This window comes from Sander lucioperca, chromosome 14 (genome assembly GCF_008315115.2).
Source record: "Sander lucioperca isolate FBNREF2018 chromosome 14, SLUC_FBN_1.2, whole genome shotgun sequence".
In the NCBI taxonomy this organism is placed as follows: domain Eukaryota; kingdom Metazoa; phylum Chordata; class Actinopteri; order Perciformes; family Percidae; genus Sander; species Sander lucioperca.
In genome coordinates this window covers 9,346,890-9,353,067 of record NC_050186.1, presented here as the reverse complement: position 1 = coordinate 9,353,067, position 6,178 = coordinate 9,346,890, and the positions used below count along the sequence as shown (strand labels likewise).

Sequence of the window (6,178 nt, the reverse complement as noted above, 5' to 3'; positions counted from 1 at the left end):
CGCAGCCGCTCACAGAAACATGGGAGGGATAATAAGTGTGTGAATATGAAAAAATGTTATGGCTCTAAACCTCTTATTACAAAGCAAAGTGCAGAAAACATTCAGGTGGCAGCTTTCTGCCGGTTAAAGAACGACAGACGTCAGCTCAGATCAGCCTACGGTGATTCCACGACAAACTTGGTGACGGAGCTAAATGGCGAGAGACTCGGTTGTCTATGAACCAATCACAAAGCGGCTACGACAGGCCAGAGATCTTCAGATATTGAGCATCACCACTACGTTTTCTTGTAAAACGTACAGTGTAATCGGTAAAGGCTCTGACACACCAAACCGACGGCCGACCGTCGGCAGTAAAGCCAGTGTGACTGATCAGTCTCCCCGAGTTGGTCCAAAAAGTTCCTCAGAACACAACGAAGAGACGAGACGTAATACGTCGATAATCTGGCGGCGATAATCTGTATTGTCATCCAAAAAATGAAAACTTGAAATGAGGGAACATCTGTCTAGACGCTGTCGTCACTCACTGTTTTCATCAGAGAGTGGTGATAGTAGTCAAGAAGGATCGTTGTTGTCATTACTCGCTGAACGGAAGAAAATACGATGGCTAGTACTAAGAAGATCCTGGCGTTGTCAGCTCTCGGGCTCTCCGGTTTTCTCATGCACTGATTTGCTAGTCTAGGGCTAGCTCTGCGATGCGATCATAGTAGTGCCCCTAGCACTCCCATTCAAAAGGCCATTTGACCGAAAAACGAAATTACGGTCAATCTTAAGAGTGGCGCTTCCGTCCTAATTGGCGTTTGGTGTTTTAAGCCCCCAACGTCGCCTTCCAGGCAGCGCAGCAATGGTTATGTTTAGGGTTAAGGTTAGGGTTAGCTGCCTGGAAGGCGACGCTGGAGGCTTAAAACACCATTGAGCGTCCTAATTATGCTATTAAACGAAAGTTTGACTCGGGTCCATTGACAAAAAGACCCTAGGATGCATTTTGGCGAAAGTTGCGCTTTAAGAATGTAATGTAGGGCGAGGCAGACTTCCAGGTTGCAGGTTTTATGCAAAGCAAGCATTTTTAATAGGCTATATTTATCTATTGTAAATGTAACCTTTGTAAAGTCACTTTTTATGAAATGTATTGTCTGTTTTGTCCGTTTTGTAGTGTGGCTATGTAGTGTTTGTAATGTCCTGTCTCTCATGTATTCTTGGTGAAACATTTTCACATCTGTCGACAATAAAGTTTTTTCGTATTCGTAAAAAGGTATCAAAAGGATGCTTACTTAGGCCACAACACAATTACATTGTTACTAGGTCAGATTACGTGATCGTGGTGTCTTAAAGGAACACTTCGCCCGCCAAATGATCATTTCTATAACATATTTGTTACTCACCGCTTGTTAAGTTGAACTCATGAAGAAAACTTTGGTTTTTTTGTCTCGTGCCTCAGCGGTCAACGGAGAATCCAGAGACAGAACTATCTTCCGATGGTCGGATGTGATCGGGACACCCCCTAGGGGGAAAATAAACAGAATAGGAAACTTATTTTCTAATCCTGGGTGTATTTTAAAGAAGTTTCCAAAGTAGCAGTTTTTCTCACCCAGTTAAACCAACAGGATTAAGATCCAGATGAACATGGAGGACAGTTAACTCATTATTCTGATCTGATCTCTGCAGGATTTAAGAGATGCAACTTCTTTTCTTTTTCTTCTGTTCACACAGAAAATGTCTTTCATCGTCCGCTCCAACAATCAACAGATTGATCAACATCTGACACCCCCCCTCCCACACACAGACACACACACACGCACACACACACCCCCCACACAGACACACACACACCCCACACAGACACACACAGACACCCCCCCCACACCCCCCCTCCCACACACACACACCCCCACACACACACCCCCCCTCCCACACACAGACACACACACACAGAAACACACACACACCACACAGACACACACACACACACACACACACACACACACCCCACACACAGACACCCCCCTCCCACACACACACACACCCCCACACAGACACACACACACAGACACACACACTGAAACACATACACCTACACACAGACAGACACACACAGACACCCCCCCCTCACACACACACACAGACACACACACAGACACACACACACACCTACACACAGACAGACAGACACACACACACACACACACACACACACAGACACACACCTACACACACACACTCACCCCTCCCCCCCAAACACACACACACACACCCCTCCCCTCCCAAATACACACACACACCACAGGAGCCCCAGGTATGGAGTGTTAGAAGAATGGCCGCAGACAGACACGGCACATACACGTGTCCTACCTTCCTCTCAATCGGTACCAAATCACTTCCTACTGTTGTTTATCAGGGTCTCTGTCTCTCTCTGCCTGGTATTATTTTAATATTAGTTGTGGTCCTCTGCAGTTTAGGCAAGGAATATGGAGTGGTATCTTGCAGAAATGATCGTTCTTTCACACATCATCCGTGATGTAACCTGTTTAAATAATAACCCCTCCATACACAGGAAAAACTGGAGAGTATTTTTTCCAGAGTAACTGTTATTTTCCTCTAAGGGAATAATATTGAATCATTTTGGAGTGTAAATATAACCTGCAGCCACTAGAGTGAGAGCAAAGATACAGAATAAATTCTATTGGAGTAATACAGCATGACCACACCCACTAACGTTGCTTAAGTTTCGATTCTGCCGCCATTACAGTCTTTCGCGTACTTGGAAAGAGCGGACTGAGCTGAGGAACTTGCAGAACAGAAGAGATTCACAAAAGACCTTTTCCTAACTTCATTTTGGTATGCCAGGTAACTCTACGTTTATTATTATTATTGGTTAACTTAATGTGCGTAAGGTAATATTGTTGAGCAACATTAGCATTGCGGTGTAATGTTAGGCTAGCTAGCTTACTGAACTGTTCGACATTAGTCAGATGCTAACGTTAGCTTTTTAATAACATTACACTAGCTAGCGATAGCTACTATCGGCGGTTTATGGGCAGTATTAATGTGAAGTGAATCGGTGCAACGTTGGTATTACGTTCTCTACAGAGCAGTAACGTTAGTAGTTATTAGCTATTAGCAGCAGTAGCTAGCAGACTTGTGACAGCAGGTAACGTTAAAACACGTTTTACTCTTTAAAGAGAGCCTTAGTTTACAGTTAAGGGAGGTGAAATTTGGTTGATACAACACAAGTTTTACTCGAAATAGAATCTTAGTTTACCGTTAATCGTACACTTTTTTTTAGTAAAGTTTGGTCATGCAACACTGTGTTTTACTCTGAACAGAGTCGGACAGTTTTTAGAAGTTTGATTGATGTAACGGTCTTGGTTTTTCTGTTATGCGGACCGTTTTTAGGTGAAGATTAGTCATGCAACACGTGTGTTTTACTCTGAACAAGAGTCGACAGTTTTTTTTCAAGTTTGCTTGATTTAGCTAACACATTAACGTTAACATAGTCTACGTTAACCATTAGGCACAGTTTGGTAATGCAATATGCATGTTTTACTCGGAACAGAATCGGACAGTATTTTCAGAAGTTAGGTTGATTCAACACATGCAACAGTCTACGTTTAAGGGTGAAGTTTCGTCATGCAACACGTGTGTTTTACTCTGAACAGAGCACTGCACTGGGTTGACTGCTAAAACTAACTTTAGCCGGGCTTGACATTAGCACTTTATGCTTTGAAAACGGGATAACGGAAGCAATTGGCGTTTACATTGACAAACGTAGCTAAGGTTCAACTAATTGTAACAGTCCTCCTATTGCAGTCCTATTTTTGTTGTTTGAAATGTTCCTTTGTTATAATAGTTCATTACAGTGGAGGTATAACATTACTCCATGCATATCTGTTTGATGTTTGCATACTATGGTATTATTAATTGTTCATTTGAAAACGTTTTTCTTTTCATCAAGGATGCAGGCTCTACGAGTGAAGTACAGAGATCACCAGAAGTACATTTGTTTTGAGGGGCAACTGACCTTCAAATCCTTTTTGGATTGCGGTGAGTAAAAATGTTACTAATTTCGCACAGTAACCTTTGGAACAACCTGGGTCAGTTTATTCTTTGCACAACTGAAAGGTGCTTTTCCCTGCATGCCTTTCCTAGTCAGTATTGGGGTTAAGATCTTCAAATAAAGAGGACCTATGATTTCTGTCTTATTTTTTTTTTCTCTACAAATACACAACAGATTTAATAACAAGCTTGTGCAACGCTATTTTGTCTTCACAGTTGCCAAGAAATTTGACATTCCCACCTTGGACTTAAAGGTCTATGATGAATCGCAGACTGAAGTTGACGAGGTGTTTGAGTTTCTTCTAATGAAACAAGACCTTGGTGTGCTCGATATTTGTTTACCCCAAGGCCCAAATCTTGATGGTGAGTTGCTTATTGGCTTAGAGCCTCATATTGATCCACACAGTCCTGCCTAGCCTAATATGTTCTGAATATGGGGGACAAGCAGATACATCTGCTAAATTGTTTCCTATTTTGAAGTTCTTTTGTTTTCTTTGCTCACCTGTTTCATCCTTTCTGTAACATTAATGGATGTAATCAAATCTAATGTGAAATATTTGCATTCAGCTTTGTCATTAACTAAGTCCTAGTAATGTAATGTTTCCATGTTAAATTATGTTATGGTGTTAAATTGTTATAGTGTTAATCACACCAGTTAAATGTTAATATGTTTTTTAGATTTGTTGAGCTCCCCTGCAAGCAGTTCCTTTGCAAGCTCGAGTGGAGACAATGAGAAGGACTCTGATGACACCATTATATTGTTTATATTATTTATATATTATATTGCAGCAAAGTCCTGATACAAGAAAGAGAGCTGAGGATGCTCGTCTACGTCAGGAGGGCTCTGCAGATTTCCCCATGTCCATTCAGAGTGATACAAATACTTGATATTTTAGTACCGTTTTAAACGCTCCAGAACACCCAACATCATTTTTTTATTTTTATTTTTTTTTATTTATTTATTTTTTATTCCCACTAAGATGATCGAAGACGTTCTCAAGAACAAACCTGGAGGAGAGAGGATCTTGAATGAGTATGCCTGGACAAAAAGCCTAACAGATAGCAGAAGACGCGATATGGTCAAGATATTGGTTGCTCATATGACAAGTGAGCACGGGCATGTTGTCATATACCTACACACCAAAAAAAATATAGATTTAAAGGGCATTACAAGTAACAACACCTGTCTTTTTGTCCTTCGAGGTATGTTAAAGAGGACTATGCAAAGGGCATCACTACCTTGTTTCCATACCTGGCTGATCCTAGGAGCAAGTTTGGCTATGTAAGTACTTTGAAACTAAGTCTATCCTATTTACTCCCCACTTCTCTGGGACTCTTAAACGTTACTTTTTTGCCAGAATGTAAATATTTAAATTGTTTTATTATTGGGTGATGTTTTTAACGCAAGATCTGTTAACTTTTCTGTATGCCCATCATCTCTCCTAAGTTGAACTATGGTGGTATCAAAGCCCACTTGAGTACAGCGCTGCAAGAGTCAGACCTGTTGGCCTTGATAGAGCAATTCTTCATCTTCACGTCATGTGTAGTTTTTGTGGAAAAAATGGAATAACTCTTGTTACTTGTAGCTCTGGTCTAAAATCATCTGGCCAAAGGACTATAGTTGAAAATTAGCCGGCTGGCTAACACTGGCACATTTACAGAAATGTTGATTAATGTGTGTTGTCCTTTATAAATAAATAAATACAAAAAAAAAATACTTTAGGAGCATTATTACAATGCCGAAGATGGGAGTGGGTATCTGGCATGGAGACTCAAATTTGTTCAAAAGGAATCATCAGAGGGACAAAAGAAGACCCCACGTCAGTCACTGACAGGTATATGGTTTTTGATTCTAGTTAGACTTTTACAGGGTTCCCATGGGTCCTTGAAATCCTTTTATAATTTAGAATTTTAGGGCGGAAAATTACGGCCTTGAATGTTTTGAAAATTGATATAAATAGACATGGGTTATTACAAGTGCTTAAAGTAATATGGTTAGTGGACATGGCAATAGGGATGCACCGATCCGACTTTTTCAATACCGATGCCTGGGCTTTGTGTATCTGTCGATACCCGATACCGTTGTTGAATTAATAATACTCTGTATACCTTCCACCTTATCCCTTCC

The 6,178-nt window shown here is 40.9% G+C and overlaps 1 long non-coding RNA gene across 1 annotated transcript; it reads left to right on the top strand.

Annotated features, from left to right (window-relative positions):
* Positions 1–3,578: 3,578 nt before the first annotated feature.
* LOC116041900 lies at positions 3,579–5,337 on the top strand. Its single transcript, XR_004103043.2, has 4 exons — positions 3,579–4,038; positions 4,267–4,413; positions 5,031–5,157; positions 5,254–5,337. It is a non-coding gene; the product is annotated as an uncharacterized LOC116041900 (long non-coding RNA).
* The last annotated feature ends 841 nt before the right edge of the window (positions 5,338–6,178 follow it).